This window comes from Emydura macquarii, unplaced genomic scaffold, assembly GCF_026122565.2.
Source record: "Emydura macquarii macquarii isolate MOO-44397 ecotype Brisbane River unplaced genomic scaffold, CSIRO-AGI_Emac_v2 contig_1146, whole genome shotgun sequence".
Taxonomy (NCBI): domain Eukaryota; kingdom Metazoa; phylum Chordata; order Testudines; family Chelidae; genus Emydura; species Emydura macquarii.
Window position 1 is genome coordinate 15,116,232 of NW_027131283.1, and position 19,944 is coordinate 15,136,175.

Below are 19,944 nucleotides of genomic sequence, written 5' to 3' on the forward strand. Positions count from 1 at the left end.
GGGAAACCACTTTGGCCAGGAAGTCTGGATGTGGCCTCAACTGCACCTTATCCTTATAGAATACTGTATAAGGGGGCTCTGAGGTCAAGGCCCTAATCTCAGAGACCCTCTTAGGTGAAGTTATGGCCACCAGGAAGGCAACCTTCCATGAAAGCATGAGCAGAGGGCATGATGCCATGGGTTCAAAGGGGGGCCCTGTTAGTCCTGAGAGGACCAGGTTGAGATCCCAGGGAGGCACCGGGTCACGGACCTGCAGATAAAGCCTCTCCACCCCCTTGAGGAACCTGATCGACATGAGATGGGAGAACAGGGATCTCCCCTCTAGCGGCTGATGGAAGGCCGAAATGGCTGCCAGGTGAACCTTCAGTGAGGCCAGCACCAGACCCTGGAGCTTTAACTGGAGCAGGTACTCCAGGATCACCTGTACAGGCGAGAGACTGGGTGGAATGCCCTGGGACTCTGACCAAAAGGTAAACTGTTTCCACTTAGCCCGATATATGACCTGTGTGGAAGGTTTCCTGCTGTCAAGCAGGACTTGTTGGACTTGCACCGAGCAGACTTTCTTTCCCTCCGTCAGCCATAGAGCCTTCAGGCTGTGATGTGCAGGGAGTCGAAGTCCAGGTGCAACAGGCGACCATGGTCCTGAGAGAGAAGGTCGTGTCACGTTGGGAATTCCAGGGGTGGGGTGATCGAGAGGTCCAGCAGCATGCTGAACCAGTGTTGTCTCGGCCAGGCTGGAGCGCTGAGTATAACGTCCGCCCTGTCCCTCTTTATTTTCAGCAGGACCTTGGGCAGGAGCGGAATGGGTGGGAACGCGTACATGAGGAACTCGTCAGAAATTGACCCAGTCTTGCGACCCCGGAGCGAGCAGAACCTTGGGCACTTCGTGTTCCAGGTTGACGTGAATAGATCCAGTTGGGGAATGCCCCACTTCTGGAAGATCATAGCCACCACCTCTGGGTGCAATGACCAATCGTGGCGGGGTAGAAACGACCTGCTGAGGCGATCCGCCTCATCGTTCCTCACTCTGGGAGTGAGAGGCAGTTAAGTGGAAATCGTGCCTCACGGCAAAGTCCTGCAGACAGGTAGCTTCCTCGCCAAGGGCCGAGGAGCACGCTCCCCCCTGCCTGTTTCTGTAGAACATGGCTGCTGTGTTGTCCGTCAGCACCTGTACCACTTTGCCTGTCAGGAAACGGAGGAACATCTTTCACAGGAAGCGAACGGCCCTCAGCTCCTTCAGGTTGATGTGCGAGCGCTTCTCCTCCCCCGACCAGAGCCCGAGTGCCTAGGTTGGCGCTGATGTGGGCTCCCCGTCCTACATCCAAAGAATCGGAAATTAGGATGACCGACGGGACCAGCTCCCTGAACGCAAGGCCCTTCATCGCTGCCTTGGGAGTCCGCCACCAGCTTAGGGAGGCTAAGACGGGCGGGGGAATTGTGACCACCCAATCAAATGGGTGTCTGCTCAGCACATATATCGAGGCCAACCATGCCTGAAGCGGTCTGAGCCTCAGGTGAGCTAGTCTCACTACGTACGTGCAGGCCGCCATGTGGCCTAACAGCTGTAGGCAGTGCCTGGCTGTTGTCGTGGGCATCGGTGCAGCTGGGAGATGATAGAGACCATCGCCTTGAAATGTGGCTGAGGCAGGAAAGCTTTGGCCTGGGAAGCATCCAGGGTGGCCCCAATGAATTCTGTGCATTGCACTGGGGTTAGTGTGGACTTCTGTTCGTTTATGAGCAGTCCCAGCCTGCTGCACATGGAGCAAATTAGGGTCACGCTCTCCTGCACTTGGGACCTGGACCTGCCCCTGATCAGCCAATCGTCCAGGTAAGGAAAAAATTGCACACCCTTTCATCTCAGGTGGGCAGCCACTATCACCATGCACTTGGTGAACATCCTTGGAACCGAAGATAAGCCAAAGGGTAGGGCTGTGAACTGGTAGTGGGAGCCAGCCACCGTGAAACTGAAAAAACGCCTGTGGCTGAGGAGGATAGACACATGAAACTTTGCGTCCCTGTGGTCGAGGGCAGCATACTAGTCTCCTGAATCCAGGGAAGGGAGTATGGAAGCTGGGGAGACCATGCAAAATCTGAGTCGTTTGACATATTTGTTTGGATGACACAGGTCTAGTATGGGTCTCAGAACTCCTGGGTGACACAATATACTAAATACCGCCCACTCAAGCCAGCCCACATGACAAGGACTGCCGAGGTGCATCCTGTGGGTGTTCCCCCTCCTGGCGAAGGGTTGCACCCACTAAGGGTCCCTCCATTGGGTCCGACTTCTCATCCGAAGAGTGGTGTCTATGGGTCTTCTCCTGTGCCAGAGGCACAGACTGCACCTCCGATGACAGATGGATTGGGGCTCCAGCCCTATCTGGATATCCCATGGTATCCCCATTGTTGCGGCCACTGACCCTGGGGCCAACCCGGGACTGACTGTGCCACAGGCTGTGATGCTTTGTGGGGGCATCGGCTCTCCCGATGATTGTCCTCCATGGGAGACCCTGAATTACTGGACCGGCGGTGCTGTGCTCGTCCTCGGTCCCGGGTGCCCTTCTGTGCCGGGGACCGCCCTCTCGACGCCTCCGACCTGGAGGACAATGAGGACTGCTTCTGTCACCGCAAGCAGTGCCGACAAATGGAGGTGTGCTCTGAAGAACTAGAGGTACCAGAGCGTCGTCTCGGAACCAAAGATTTCTGGTGCCGCTTGCCTTGTGGTCCTGCAAACCCTTTCGGTGACCAAGGTCAGCGCCACTCTGAGCTCTTCGGTGCCAAGCTGGACTCCGGCGACCAGGTTCCACGTTGTGGACTGCATGGTGCTGGGTCTTCCGATGGCAACCGGGTTCTGCGCCACCTCGGTGCGGGTGAACTCCTTGGTGCGGGGGATCTGGAATGGGAGCTGTCCGAGCGCCGCCTGGCAGACCTCGACCGGTGCCGCCTCTTGGTCTGCGCTGCCTCTGGTGCCGGGGATCGACATCTGTGCCGAGAGGGAGACTCCGCGTCCTGTGTCGAAGCAGGTCGGGTTGACGACGCCGACCTGGAGCGACTGCTGGCGGAGCGTCTCTACTCTAACCCCGGAGGCTGTCCGGTGGGAGATCTTCCTCCCCATACCAGGGACCTCCACTGCCCTTCAGGGGAACCCAACGCAGGTTTCCCCTGTGACACCGGCCCCTTCTCTCTCAGCGGAGGGGTGCGGGAGGTGGAGGTGGCATAGGCAAGGCCAACAAGGCTCTTGCCTCCTGAAAAGCCTCGTGTCGACGGTGTCGGCAGGGGCACTCTCCCACTCCCAGGACTCGGGGGAGGCTCCCTGACTAGAGATGCAGGCACCGGAGAAGACTCAATGTGCCAGGTCCAGTGCATCTCCGTGCTAGATCCTGCCTTCACCAATGGCGCAGGGGAGCATCCGCGCTCTGCATGCTGCTTCTTCCTCTTCGGTGCTGGCGATGTTGCGCGGTGCCAAGTAGAGGCCAGTGCCAGCGGTGCACTCTGCACCGAGGTCACACTCAGTGTCGAGGTGGAGCGGGGCGGTTCGAATGCCGGGTGGAGCGCTGCCTCCATCATCAGGGCTTTCAACCAAATTTCTCAGCCCTTTTGGGTCCTCGGTTTAAAAGCCCTGCAGATCTTACATTATTCTTTTCTGTGCGCTTCCCCTAAGCACTTAAGGCAGCGGTCGTGGGGGTCGCTGAGCGGGAAAGCCTTCCCTCAGGAGGCACATGGCTTGAATCCCGGTGATCAGGGCATAGCCCGGCTGCTCTAGGTCCCCACAGGGACTTGTCTTATCTTCTAAATACTCTAAACACATTTAACAACTACTTAATGAACTAAAACTAACTTAGAATAACAAACAAGTTCAAAGAAGGAGAATGGTACTTGCTGAGATCAAGGCTAGTTCCAGCAATCGTCACGGACAGAAAGAAGGGACTGAGGGGGCGTATGGCTGGCCGTGCCTCATACACCATGGCACATGTGCGGGGCTCCAGGGGGCGCCGGAGTTGGCCCTACGGGATCTGATAAGGGGAAAAAAGTTTCAGGAACTGTGCACAGAGGCGTGCACACACCTATAGTGGAATGGACATGAGCAAGCACTCTAAGAAGAATAAGTAATTTATTAAACTTAAAAAAATGATGATCCAGTAAAGGTTACTATGCTGACCCGCTAGGAATCACTATATAGGTTATGTGCGTTATTAATGTTAGCTATAAAAATTAGGTAAAATTAAATACTTTGGAGCAGTCTGAGGGAGCGTTTCTTCGGGCAAGGCGCTGACATCTAAACTCCCCATAAGCTGGAAAGGAAGAGGGACCCTTGAAGCCCCGCTGCTGATGACTGGAGACCATCTCAGACTGTGGGTAACTGTAACTGGAATATCCTAAACCTATTGCGTATGTGTGTGTGCTTAAAGTCTAATAAATAACTGATTGAAATAAGAGCATGCTTGCTTATATCTATCATTTTATCAGATGGATGAGCTGTATCCCCTATTGATTTATTCCCCACGCTGCCTGAAGAGAAACAGTTAAGTTACCACTGCTTTAGGTTCTGAAAACCCCAGGTAATAGATCTGGTGAGCCAGTTGCAAGGAGTGGTGGAGAGGAAGGGGACAATTGATACAAACTTTTTGTTTTTTGGCATAGGGGAAGAGGCGCAGAGCAGGGCTGTCAACTGTTATTCTCTATGTTGTAGTCCTGAGTTGACTTACGGATACGTTCTGTTGCTGATTCAAGGCTCAGGCTAATAAGCCTGGTCGAGTGAGAAAATATGTAGGAAGGAAAGGGAACATCTGGAAAGTTAGAGATAGTGTTTGAAAACAGCTTGATTGATTTTGTACAAGAGCATGGTAATGATTTTGGGAGGCTTTATCAGCCCCAGAGTGTTCCTGCAGCTCTGTAAGCAATGGGAAACCTGGGTTAGTGTGGGAATGTGGATGGCAGTGACAATTTTAGCTGAGTTGCCAAAGGAGTCCCAGAATAAGGCCCAGGCAGATCGCAGGGAATGTAAGAGACAAAGTTATGCTCTCAGAGCCATGTTGGGAGAGCAAAAGGGAATAGTGGCAGGGATCAGAGAGAGTCGTAGCCTAGGAAATGAGGGCAGGTCAGAGTTGGATCTTGACTCATATCCTTCTCATTATGAGTATGAGAAGGACGATCCCTGTGAGCTGCTTTTTCCCTTAGGCACTTCCGGACAGTCCCTCTATGGTCTCTGCTTGAAACACTGGAAGATTTGTGGACATGCCCACCCATTGCCCCCATGGTAAGGAAGATTGGTCCTCAGGGGGATAACGGGTAGAGACCAGACCTTTCACACCTGACCAGGCTAGAACTGCAGGGAAGTTGGTTGGCCCGTTAAACCGGAGCACAGCCTTGCAATGACTGGCAAGGATAGCTGGCACCTCTGGTCTCACTCCAAAGGATGTGGCAGCAACTCCCACTCTCCTCTTGGAGCCAGGATAAGGTCTAGGGGTCTGGGTTCCCAGATGATTTGGCCCATTGAACCCCACTTCTAGATTTGTTGTTGCTGTCTGTACTTTTCTTGGCTTAGGTTTTCCTTTCTTCCTAAGTCAGTCTCCACTCACACACCCTCTCTCCCCCACTTCTCTCACTCTCCTCTCTCTCCCCCCACTTTCCGCTTTTTCTCTTCCCCACTTTTCTCCCCCTCCTCTGCTACTTTTTCCCCCTCTTCTGTGTGTTTTTGTTTCAAAAGTTAAGGGTTAAAGCCACAGCTAGCTTTACTTTATTGTCCTTGAAGATATATTTGCCAAGCTAACTTTAATTACTGCCTGGGAAGCAGTTTTGAGAAAAGCAGTGAATTAACAAAAGAAGGATTGGGCCTAAGATTGCCATTTAAAGCAATAGCCCTCCCAGATAAGTCTTTAAAGGAAGGCCAGGGCTAAAGGGGAGAAAAGAAAGAGAAGGGAGACAGGCCCCACAAAACTCAGGGCAGAGCCCCTGATCCCTGGCAGATGGAAATTTAGAAACAGCTTCTAAGGCTTGTCCACCCTGGAACTTTTGTTAAGGCTGGCTGAGCAAATAGGGAAGACCCTGACTGCGCCCCCCGTTGCCTCCCTATAGGGGAGGCTGGGTGCCCGTAGCCCTAGCCTCCCCACTCCCCTCCAGAATTGGCACAGTTAGACACTGAGGGGTGCAGGAGGTTCATGGTTTGTGTGAAGTTTGAAGGAGGGGCATTCAGACAGAATTTGTTGTTAGATACAGGTGCCACTTATTCCTTGATGGGTACCCAAAGTACTTGTTTGAATCTCCAGCTGGAGTTAAGTACTTATAGGGGTTTAATGAGGCACAGAGGCACTGTTTCCTTTTTGCAGGGACATTCTGTAGCGGGGAGGGAAGAGGAGAAATAAAATGGCACTTTGACTAATGGATTTGGGAGGAGAAGGGCTCCTGGGAATTGATTTTTCGAGAAATTTAAGAGTGTTAGTTGATTTTGCTAACAGGGTCCTATGGGAAACACCTCCTGGCACACACTGGAAGCTAATGGAGATTTCAGCAAGCTACAGCTAGCAGCCCTTAAGGCATCTGAAGAATTGGAGTGGCCCATGTGGCCCCCAGAAATCCTAGCTGTTGCAGAGACACATCAGGAGGTGTGGGCCAAGAATAAAACAGAATGTGGTAAAAGCGATGCTGAAACCCTAGTCACAGGCCCTGATCCCCAACCCCAGAAGCAGTATACGAATCCAAAGGAGGCAGAAGCCTGAAGAATTTATTGATGGGCTTTTAAGACAAGGGGTTTTAGTGAAACAGCCAAGCCTCAGTAACGCTGCCTTCTAGCCAGTCCTTAAAAGTGAAGGCAGGAGTTGGAGGCTGGGAGTGGATTTTTGCCCCTTCAGTTGGGTGACCCCGCTGATGGCCCCCTTGGTGGCTAAGAATCAGGAGGGGATGGTCTCCATTGTAGGAGCGGCCCCTGGTTCTCAGTTTTGGATTTACCAATGCTTTCTTTGCTATCCCTTTACCTTGGGACAGCTATTACAAATTTGCTTTTACCTTTCAAGAAGGAGTGCTTTGCCCAAGTCCCCCTGGGCTGGAACAATGCCCATTTAATCAAGAATCTATTATTTATCATGCCAATGTGATCAAGATGTGGGATGGGAAACCTGAAAGAGACAGTGTGATATTTTTTATGTGGATGACATCCTGGTTTGCACTCAGACCAGGGTAGAAAGTGTGGAAGTATTGGAGAGTGTTAAAGTAAGCCCAAAGAAAGCCCAGGTGTGCTCGCAACAAGTAAATTCTCTTGGAGTGACTTTGGGATAAGAGTGGTGTTCCCCTGACCAACAGAGAATAGAGCTGATTTTTAAGCTTCCACTACAGATGTCATAGCTGTTAGATCCTTTCTGGGAATGGTTCATTCCTTTTGCGATTTTACTGAGGGATTTTCAGAGAAGGAAGACCCACTGCATGAATTGCTAAAGAAGGGGATGCAGTGGAACTGGGGCTCTCAACAACAAGGAGGCATGGTCTAGTTAAAACAAGCCTTAGCCCAGACCTAGCATATCCCTAGAATGGGACAGCCATTTGTGCTGCAGCTGGCAACTACAGAAAGGGGATGGAAGCTATACTAAGTCAGAACCATGGAACAGGGCTCCGCCCCATGGCATATGAGGTAGAAAGGGGTGTGTGAGGTAGAAAGAGGATTCACCCCCTGTGAAAACAAGGTTTGGATATTAGTTTGGGCTTTGCAACATGGGGAAAATGTGGTAGGATTGTCCCCTGTGTTATTGAAAACTGTCCACTCTTCAGTGACTGGGAAGTTTAATAATGGTTATGGATCCAGCCCCAGCAAGCCATAAGAAAATCAGGACTGATGAATTTGCTGAGCCCCCCCTCCCCGCAATGGGTGCTCAAAGCACAGTGAAAAGTTCAAGAGCCTCCCTCCCGGGGAAAAAGGGGGAAGAGAAAAAGAGACTTAGGCACAGATGGGTCTAAGTACAAGTTAATAAGAAATAGTTACTTAGCCTTTTGTAACTGTTGTTCTTCAAGATGTGTTGTTCATGTCCATTTCAAGAAGGTGTGTGTGCCTTGTGCACAGTCGTCGGAAGGTTTTCCTCCTGGCAGGTTGGTGCAGGCGCCCTCTGGAGTCCTGCCTTCATGGCACCGTATATAGGGCCCTGCCAACCCAGCAATGTAACACGGTCCGCCTCACCACCTTGGCGCCTCCTGCCAGCTATCTGGGAAATCAGCTCTCAGCTAGGCAGACGCCCCTCTCTGAGGTGTCTCACACTCAGTCCAATCCGTGCTCCCTCCCTTCTGGGGGATTTTGCAGTCCACTCTAGCCACCTCCCGCTGTGGCCACTGCAGTCCTGCCATCAGTCCTATGGCAATCAGACGTGCAGAGGGGACCCAGGCCCACCCACTACTCTTATTCCTGGCCCAGGGACTCTATGTATGTGGCAGCCTTCTGCTGTGCCTACCACACAACTCCTCCATCGATTTCCTTGGGCCACTTCCCCACAGCCCCATACCTTCTCTGTCCTTGCTTTAGGACATTTGGCTATGCTCAGTCCCAGCAGCCAGCCACTGCTCTGTCCAGGGTGCTGACAGTTCTTCTCCTTTGAGCTCCTGGGAGGCACTGTCCTTGCTCTACTCTGCAGGTCCCTTATATACTGGCCTCCTGGGCCCTGATCAGCTGCCATGCAGCTTCTTTCTATTGGCTGCCTTTCGCACAGCCTGTCCAAGGGCCCTTATACCTCTTTCCTGGCCAGTGAGGGGCAGGTGCCCCGTCACAACCACCTCTTTGGTTCCTTCTTCCCGGCTGCCTCTGACACAGAAGGTGGGTGGGTCTGAGAATGGATATGAGCAACACATCTTGAAGAGCAACAGTTATGAAAAGGTAAGTAACCATTTCTTCTTCTTTGAGTGCTTGCTCATGTCAATTCCAAGTAGGTAACCCCCAAGCTGACTGTAGGAAGACGGGTTGGAGCTCTCTGGATCGCTGATTGAAGTGCAGCTCTGCCATATGCTGCCTTGTCCTTGGCCTGCTGAATAATGGCATAATGTGAGGTGAACATGTGGCGCGATGACCACGTCATGGCCTGCAATTCACCTGCACGGGGACATGTGCCAGGAATGCAGCAGAGGAGGCCTGCACCTTCATGGAAGGCACTGTCAGTGCTGGGGCTGGCACTTTTGCCAGATCATAGCAAGCCCCAATGAAGGACGTGATCCAGGATGAAATTCTCTGGGATGACACCAGGAGGCCTTTCATCTTGTCTGCTATCGTGATAAAGGGTTGGTTTGATTTACAAAATGTAAATGTAGAAAGCCAATGCCTGTCTGATGTCTAGGGAGTGGAGGCTTTGGTCTCTGCTATTGGCATGTGGCTTGGGGTAGAACACTGGGAGGAAAATGTCCTGGCCCGTCTGAAACTCAGATATCACCATAGGGAGAAAGGCTGGATGAGGCAGCAACTGAATCTTGTCCTTATAAAAAATCATGTACAGAGGCCTGGATGTCAGGGCCTTGAGCTCAGACAACCTCCTGGCTGATGTTATCACGACCAGGAATGCTACCTTCCATGAGAGGTAGAAGGGCAAGCATGTCGCTAAGGGCTCAAATGGGGGCCCCATTAACCTGGAGAGCACCAGCTTAAGGTCCCATGCCTGGCCCTTGAGAAAAAAATTCACTATCGGACTAGCAAAGACTGATCGACCATCCACCCCTGGATGGAACGCAGAGATCGCCACTAGGTGAACTTTTAGAGATGACATCGCCAGACCTAGCTGCTTCAAGTGCAGCATCTTGGACGATATTGATGCTTGTATTGGAGAGGTGCCCTTCTGCATTGCCCAAATCGAAAATCTATTCCACTTGGCCAAGTATGTAACTCTGGTGGTTGGCTTCCTGCTGCCAAGGAGAACCTCTCTAACAGGCTCTGAGCATGTCAACTCTATGGGGTTTAGCCATGAAGCTTCCACTCTGTGAGGTGGAGAGCCTTGAGGTTGGGATGCTGGAGGCAGCTGTGGTCCAGAGTGATTAGGTCCTGCACCAATGGCAGGGCGATTCGAGCGGCCACTGACAGTTCCAGTAGCATTGTGTACCAGTGTTGTCGAGGCCAGGCTGGGGCTATCAGTGTGACGGATGCTGTCTCCCTCCTGACCTTGAGCAGGACCCTGTGAATGAGCTGGAAGTGTGGGAATGCATAGAGCAGGCAGTCTACCCAGGGAAGAAGAAATGCATCCACGATTGAGCCCAGCCTGTGGTTCAGGAATGAGCAGAACTGCTGACACTTCCTGTTCAGTCTTGTTGTGATTAGCTCTACCTGGGGAACTCCCCATTGTTGGCAGATGCTGTTCACCACTTGTGGTTGTGGAAGAACCTGCTGAGATGGTGTGGCAGCTCGTTCTGGGATCCTGGCAGGTAAGATGCCTTTAGGTGTATGGAGTGGGCTATGTGGCATAGGGGAGAGGAGCATGCTCCACCCTATCTGTTTATATAAAACGTTGCTGTTGTGTTGTCCATCCTGACTGATAAGTATCTGCCTTTCAGGTGGGACTGGAAGGTTTGGCAGGCTAAGTGAACTGCTTTCAGCTCCCTGACATTGATGTGGAGTGAGAACTCTGTTCGGGACCAGAGGCCTTGATTCCTTATGATTCCTAAATATGCTTCCACCCCAACACTGATGCATCCATGACTAGCGACATGGAGGCTGGAGCCTGGAGAAGGGTACTCCCGCATACACTGACTGAGGGTTGAACCATCACAGGAGGGACTCGATAACCTGAAGGGGAAGCGAAACTATCTTATCCAGTTTGTCTCTGTTTCGTCAGTATGCCGATGCTAGTCAAGCCTGGAGAGGTCTGAGCTGCAGCCTCGCATGCTGAACCACATATATGCATGTGTGACTAAGCATCTCCACGCCATCGTACTAGAAAAGCACTTGCAGTCTTCTATGATGGAGCAAATGATTTGGAAGCAAGACTCCACTAGGAATGCCCTGGCATGAGCGGAGTCTAAGACAGCTCCTATAAACTCTATCCTCTGGGGGACATTCAGCAGTAAACACAGTCTGCCAAATGTCAACTGTATCAGGGTCACATGAGCCTCTATGAGCCCCTGGAATGGGCCTTGACAAACCAGTTGTCTAGATATGGGAACACCTACACTTATCTCCTCAGGAGGTGATGATGACAGTTATGCACTTGATAAATATTCGAGGGGCCGCTGACAGGCCAAATGGAAGGACTGTAAATTGGTAATGCATGGGGTTTACCACAAATCTGAGGAACCTTCTGTGGGACAGGATTGTTGATATATGAAAGTACGCATCCTTCAAATTGAGGGCAGCATACCATTCTCCCAGACCCAGAGAGGAAATGATGGCAGCTGAGGATACGATGCGAAATTTCAGTTTCTCCATGAATCTGTTGAGGTTTCACTGGTCAAGAATGGATCTGAGACCTCCTTTTGCCTTTGGGATTAGGAAATATCAGGAGCAGAACCCCTTTCCCCTTAATTCCTGAGGAACCACCTCCACTGCTCCTGCCCTTCGGAGCACTTGCACCTCCTGTATAAGAAGTTGCTTGTGAGAGGGGTCCCTGAAGAGGGACGGGGATGGGAGGAACAGAACTGGAGAGAAAATCTCAGTTCTACCATGCATAGAACCCATTGGTCTGAGGCAAAACTACAGAGAGGGAGGGAAATGGGAGGTTATTTGGCCCTGAACTTTGAATACTTCAGGTCCCAAGAAATTTACAACCAGGATATTTTAGGAGGAATTATATTGGGATGAGAATTTCTAATAGCATAAAAAAAGGAAGCCTAATTTTAATGGTGGCTTAAATAATTACCACCACTGTGGTTCTTGAAGTGGGGAAAAGCATAAAAAATTAAAATATAACACAATATATTTGATTATATAAAATAAAAACAAGGCATACAGAATAAAATAAGGAGTAACACAAATTATGGTCAGTGTATAAATGTACAGGAAAGACACTAAAACGTATATATTAAAAAAAGATTATTTGAAACCGCACTTTAGCAAACCTCTTGGGAATGGAAATCCACTGTGAAGAGTTTGTCCAGGCTTTATATGAAGGCTGGAAATATTGGATTAATCCTCATCATGTCCCCAAACCCTACAAGGACCAAGTAAAAAGGAATATATTGGGACCATTTGGCATGGGGATAGGGGTTTTCAATAGTATAAATGAGGAGGTGGTGGCAAATAAATGAATGCAATGGGGCAACACCTAACCCTGAGGGTATCTTCAGATCAGCTGAGCACCGTACAGGATGGGATAGCACAGGTTTTAGAGGATTGGGAGCAATTCCAAGAAAAGGGCCATCTCTGCCTCTTGCAAGACGTTGGTGCCCTCCAGAGTAATGTGTCCTTGGCCCTGGAATGCTTGCAATGGCAGATGTGAATTATTAATGTCTTAAAGAACATAATTTGAGATGGTATGAGCAGGATACTCCCATTGGAAAATAGTATTATTTTAAAAAAGCCCACCCAGACTGGGAGAGAGTTGCAATCCTGGGCAGGGGAATTGTATATTTTATCTATAATAAAAGATCTGAAGAAATTACTGTATTTGGTTTACTAATATCAGAAACAACAATAAAGTGGATTTCCCCCATTGTAGCCTTGGGTCTTAATATTAATCAAACAGTGATGGAGCCTATGGACCACAGGGCATGGGTAACAAATGAGGCCCAGGGGTGGAAGACAGTAGAATTGGGAGCCTGCTTAAAAAACCTAGAATTGAATATGAATGTGCCACAAATACCTTGTAAGCACAAAATATATATTTAAAAATAAAAGAGGAAAAGTATTATGCTATTAATTCACTTATTAATAATTGTGTAGGTGGGTAATAATTATGTACATCTTAAATTTGTCCAGTGCTCAGAATTCATTATGTACATCATGTACTTCATAATTCACATGAAAATAGATATTTTTATTCCAACCCTTGGGACACTCTGCTTGTTACCTGCTGCCGACTAGACATAGAGTCGTTGATCACTACCCATTGAGCCTGATGATTGAGCCAGCTTTCTGTCCATCTTATAGTCCATTCATCCAATCCATACTTCTTTAACTTGCTGATCAGAATACTGTGAGAGACCGTATCAAAAGCTTTGCTAAAGTCAAAGTATATCACATTCACCACTTTCCCCACAACCTGTTCTACTTACCTACAGAAATGGAAGAGATTCTTCCATTTGTGTTGTGTTTGCTGCCCCTGGGCTGAATCTGTGCCACTTTCAGTCGTCCTAGATTAGTTGTTGGATTTGAAGAAATCAGGGTTATCAATTTGTTTGATTAAGGGCCATCTGGTTGTAATATCAGCCTTTCATCCTCTGGTAGAAGTATTCTCCATATTTTTCTCACCTGGTATGATTTAGGTTTATTAAGGATTTGGGGAATCTCTACCCCCAGATTAGAGACCCCACCCTGACCTGCACCCTCAACTTGGTACTCAGTTACCTTTATAAATGTCCATTTGAACCTATTCCAACATGTTCTTTGCTCCATTTATCTATGAAGATGGCCTTTTTAGTAGCAATCATGTTGAACTGTAGGGTCAGGAAGACTGGAGCCTTGATGGCAGATTCCTCTGCCTCTCACCCCAGTATTCTTCAAGGACAAAGTGTTTTATGCCCATACCCTAAATTCTTACCTAAGGTCCTATTGGAGTTCCACCTTAACCAATCCATCCATCAGTGTTTTTTCTGAAGCGACATAGCTCTCTGCTGGAGCCTTGTTTTCACACCCTAGGTGTTAGAAGGGCATTGGCTTTCTACTTAGATAGGACAAAGCAATTCTGAAAGTCACCTAGGTGCGTCATCTTCTTTGTAGATAGCTCCAAGAGGTCCATGGTCTCTGGTCAGAGACTATCAAGATGGATATCTCTGATCAAGGACTTGAGAGGCACATGCACACCTGAAGTGGAGCACCCATAGGGGGGACATATATTTGAAGAACTGCAGTTACTGCACAGAATGAATAATTTCTTCTTTGTAGAGTGTAGATTTTAAGAAGGGACCATTGTTATCATCCAGTCTGACCTCCTGCAGAACATAAGCCATAGCATTTCGCTGTATTAATTCCTGCTTCAAGTCCAATAGCTGTGCTAGGAAAAGCAATTTTCTTTTCTCCTTCCTCAGATTCTATCAAACGTATTGGAAAAATAGAAAGGTACATGACAGTGTCCCACTATGTTCTACTAGGATTTGAGAGATGGGTGTGGGAACTAACTTCAGCTTTCTTTCTGATGGGAGAGAGTAAGGCTTCTGAATATACTGGTGAAGGGCAGCAGAGTATCTTTACTCACAGAGCCATATTTTTCAAATTTCTTTAACAAGGGCCAGTGTGATTTTTATGGAGTGGATAAAGAAGACTGCGTTAATCAGAGTCAGGTGTAAATAACAGTTCATAGAAAGCAACAGTTATGCATAATTTACAAATTAAGCCAGGGCCACCAAAGAGCTATTGAGACTTTTTTTTCATATACAGACCAGCAAAGGAGTGAATTATTATCCTCATCTGTCTTTGAGCTATCTGTGTTACATTCACAATGCCCAATCAACGTATCAGCTGTGACATTCTATAGCAAATGTCTCACTGCCTATCAATAAAATAGCCTATTGTTTAAGTCCAGGTTGTTCAGCAAAATGGAAGTATTCCATTTTCCCTCTATTGTAAGGCTGTGCTTTTGATGATGACATTTATGACTCTTGCACGAGGGATGAGATCTCAGATATTTCTGACAGCACTAAGTGCCTCAAACAGGCCAACTCACTAAATCACTCTCTATATCAGCTGAACAGTGATCAATCTCAGTAATCGACAACAGGAACCAAATGTCAATTTGTTCTGACCCATTGAACATCTAACATTTGCTTATTGCTCATAAAATTTCTCTCGCTCTCTCTCAAATACATTTTACCAGACATCAATGTGCTGCACAGACAGAAGATTAGAGTGGTGAAAAAAATGTTTTAACCTCTTTTATTGCCACGCCATGGTGTAAAATGGATTCAGGTAGGGTGAAATTAAAAAGCCTGTGCTGAGCTAGTGAACTGGGTCCATGATACCTTCAAAAATCAGTTCCTTGGCAGAGTTCACCTTGGTCTGGGTACAAGTATGGGCTGCTAGATGTCTGATTTACAGTTTAGCACTAATCTGGAGCTAATCATTATGGGCAGAATTGCAAGGCAGAGAGAACATACAACTATCAAATAAAGCAAATTAAATGCATACTAAGTAGGGGAAAGGATTGGGTGCCTTTTCATGTACTCTTTGCCTGGAAAATTTGTTTCTGTCACTGACCTACTGCTAACGGCAGTAGCATTGAAGTGGAACTGGGATATTAACTTTTTCTCAAGCAGTTCTTTCCGATGATTTAGACATTACACACCTTTAATTACATTTATTGGAACATGCATGCAGCTTTTCTTGGAAAGGTGAAAAAATGTCCATAAAGATGCATTGCTAATTTGGGTGTTGCATTTTCTAACAATCAGTGCAATTAGTGATGGTCCTTGGATAGTTTGCAGCAAAATGTACTGTCATGGCTTTTACATAATTTTTTTTTCCAAGTGTAACTCTTAGTTTGCTGCAAAACAAAATCACAGCAAGGCATAGTGGAAATAACTATTATTCCTTCTTGAAATTCAGACTCAAGATTACACTAAAAAGACATGTTACTGTCAGAAATGCACTGTTAATGCACTTTATGTCAACTCTGCCCTGTGGCAACAGCATGCCATATGATTATGATTAAGGCATCTTAATGTTTGTGGTCCCAGATTATATTAAATTGATTTTTAAAGATGCACTAGATAGTTTTTCATATCTGTTCCACCTCACAGCATCACTACAGGGAAGAGCGAAGGTTACCTGAGTGTGTTAACTGAACTTTTTCAGACCTTAACATATATATATTTTTTCCTTGAAATACCCTCATTTTGTAAATATTATTAGAAACGTCATACATGCACACACCCACACCCCACAAATGAAAGTGATTTGAAGATATGTACAATAATTCTTAAGGCATGTTACATTCTAACTGTTAAGGGTACCTTCATTGGTTACACCAAAGCAGCCAGACCACACTGGCCAGTTAAGGTGAGTTTACTACTGTTTTGCAGCACCAGAGCAATGCAAAGCAAATGAAGTGTATGGGTGAACGCTGGACTTCCATTTGCTTTTAGAGGGCTGTGTTACAGAGACCTGCACAATGTGGAAGAGCAGAAGCCCAGTCTGTGCATGTTAAAGGTTCCCCTTCATGCCCCCTGTCTCAGTTCCCCAGCAGTGCTACCTTGGTGCACAGTGGAGCTGAGCTAGCAGAACCATTGGCAGCCTTTCAAGCACTGATGCCCAAGCTAGCGTGTAGCCATGAAATGTTTAAAAGCAAGTTCATTTGGGCCAAATAATGAGAACTCTTGATACATGTGTCCCGTCTCCATTATGCCTTTGGGTCATTACATCCAGTACAACTGCTGCATGTGAATTAGCTGTGAAGGAAGGCTGGTGGGTTACCAGTTATGTTCCAGTGGCCCCACATAAAAGTAGCCAGTCTGGCATCTCTGTATCCTATTTTGTAGATACAATTATTAAAAATTGAGCATAACTACCACCTACTTTAAAAAAAAAAAAAGCCTTGGCACGAGAAAGTTTAAAATACGATACTTCATTGTTATGATTATTTGGAACAAAAGCTGACACACATGCTAAATTGCTTGAATCCCATTTTAATGAACTTCCATTCAAACTAATTAAGAGAGATACTTATAAATGCATCTAAAATTCATACTCAAAGAAAGTTTGGGGAGGATACACTATTTTGTAGAAAACAAAGAAGTTAAATCCCTATTTTAATTGTAAAATGGAACTCAATCCTATTGCATTCTTAATGAATTTCTGTGAAGTATTTATGTGACTAGGTTCAACCCATTGGTTTATGAAATTTTAACTTATCGGGAAGGGCTGGGTGGGAAATGGTTTTCACATTCTGGGAAAAAAAATTCAGATATTTTCCCAGCCCACAGCTGAAAGAAAGGTCAAAATCTCAAAACTTTTCACAATTCATTAATTTGAAGGAAAAACTAAAGCAATTTAAGGTCTGTCTTTAAATGTTTCTTTTAGATTTCAATTTTTTCAATTTTTAAAAATATTTACTATAAAAAATTGAACTTTTTATTTTGAAAATATGGAAATAGGATGTTTTAACAATGTCAAAACTTTTCAATATTTTTTCTAAGTGGGAAATGTGTTGAAGCCAACTCTTCCCATGAAAAGTTCCTGTTTCACTGAATTAGCATTTTTGACAGAAAAATATTTTATTTAAACAATTCCCAGCCAGCTTTATCTTCCCTCCCAGCTTCTATCTTCATCAGGGCACTTCTGTAATAGTGGGGCCTACAAATTTACCCTAACTGTGAGTTCAACTGTAGGGGAAAAAGAGTGAAAGTTCATAAAGTGTCACAACAACTTATAATAACAAATGTTGATGTGAAAAAGTATGAAAGGGAGACAGAAAGATTGAATTAATTCAAACAAAAAGGCCCACTGTGGAACTTGAGAACTGTGTTTAAATCATGCCTGATAAACAAGAGAACTGTGGGATCAGAAATTAATGGACCAAAATTGTTGTGTCGGAAATTACTTCATTGGTGAGCAAAACAATGGGCGGCTGAGCTATTCTGCACATCACTCCATTTTTGGGGTCCTCGAAAAGAGAGTTTGGTGGGGAATACAGATGCTGGCTGACTGAAAGACAAAAGAACTGGAAGGCGTGAGCTTTGCCATTATGGCTGCCAATTCCCCTGTCTTCTAGGATCCTGGGCTCCATCATAACACTGCTGAGCCTTTCTTGACCTGATCCTGAAAGAAGACCTGGCCAGACTAAGCCAAAGAGAGGGAGCCAGATGACACTGCCACCTCCATTAACTCCAGCTAAATTCCAACCACCATCTGGAATCTGAGGTTTTGTCACACATCCTGCACCTGTCACATGTCCTTTTCCTTCCCCACCCTATTTCTTCTCATTCCTATCCATCTTCTTTTTCCTTCTGTCTAATAGAAGCCTGGCTTAACTGGCCAATGGTGTATATTTTGGAAAACTGCTGTAACCTGTGCCCAGAAAGAGGAAATTAAAGACAATGCCGTATATATCCCAGTGCTGGTACAAGTATGTATGGTATTAGAGTGGCTAAGTAAACCATGTGCCGTGCCTGTGTTTTTCCAGCACTGAGGTTGTAAATAAGAGTCAGAACCCAAGACAGAAGCTGCATTTTCTATCTTTGCTGTTCTTTTCTCTCCTGAGTATGTTTGTCTTGTTTTATCTTCTAGGAAATGAAACTGGACTTCTCACAACAGCAGCAACAACAGCTCCAAGCATATTTAAACTAACTGCTTCCCTCCCCACCAAAAAGGACATCTTTAACAAACAACAACCAACAAACACCATACATCTTTAACAAACAGCCATACTGGGTCAGACGAGTGGTCTATCTAGCCCAGTATCCTGTCTTCCAATATTGGCCAATGCCAGGTGTTTCAGAGGGAATGAACAGAACAGGTAATCATCAAGTGATCCATTCTGTCAGCCATTCCCAGCTTCTGGCAAACAGTAATCCCTGCCTATCCTGGCTAATAGCTATTGATGGAACTATCCTCCATGAACTTATCTAGTTCTTTTGTGAACTCTGTTTTAGCTAGCCTTCACAACGTCCTCTGGCAAGAAGTTCCACAAGTAGACTGTGCGTTGTGTGAAGGGGTTTCACAGGTTGACTGTGCATCATGTCTGCCTATTAATTTCATTTGGTGACCCCTAGTTTATGTTATGTATTTGTGGTTTTCCTTCTATTTCTGTATCTTTAATCAAAGGCTAAAAAAATGGTGTGCTTGCCATAGTTATAAGCAGGCTGAGGTCTCTACAAACCTAGTTTAAAACTGTTTAAGGTTGGAGATTGATAGGATCATCCAACACACTTGACTCCTTGGACCTATTTACCCCATCAAGATTTAATACAACAGTACTTGATATCCATAAGGAAACACGCATCCTGAATATTTGTCTACTGCCAAAAAAGAATCCTTCTGTATTGTCAGTCTGAATTATTTCCCAGGTAATAAGAGGCATTGCCAATCTCAGTCTACCCACAATCTGACTGGTCATTAATTTCTTGAACATCTAATATAATAAAGAAGGCAGTGGCAGATAAGGAACCTCCCTGTAAGGGTAAAACGTTAGTGCAAGTAGAAGGGTTTAAAGATTTTGAGACTGAAACCAAACCTGGCACCCTACAGAGGGGATGCCTTTCCCTATCCACACACTGGCCATCCATGCAGTGCTGCTTGGGGAAGAGAATTGCAGCCCCTGCACTAGAACCAGGTGTATGCTGACTCGTTTCCTAACTCAACTTTCTCCAAGCCTATAGTTCAGGCTCCTTCTCCCAGAGGTGCTGAAGAGCAGTTATCCCCAGTCATAGCCTCCCCATCCACTTTATTACCATAAATAAACAGAAAGTTTATAGAAAATACAGATGAAATCACACAACGAAAAACAATGGTAAATAAGCACAAGTTCTGTGAGAAGCCCTGCTAGGAAGGTATAAACCTTGCTATACGAAGAATGAAACTACTGGGACAGCCCTTCACGTAGTGTAAATTAGTACAACTCCATTGAAATATGCCAGTATACATTGCTGAGGATCTAATCCTTTATAGTATGACATAATCGCATCGGTCCCAGCCCAAATGGCTTTGGGGACTTCTGCCAGCATGTCTCTAAGAATTTGAGTGTGCTGCCCTAGATAGATGGCTGTTCTTTCTTAGCTGTCGGTCGGGGAATACCCTCTTAATACAGTCATTGTGGCAAGTGCGGATCACTGTCTGAGCAGCTGGTCACACAATGCAATTTGATATAATCTTTTCAATCAGGGTAAAACAAATGAGCTTTTCACTGCCACCAG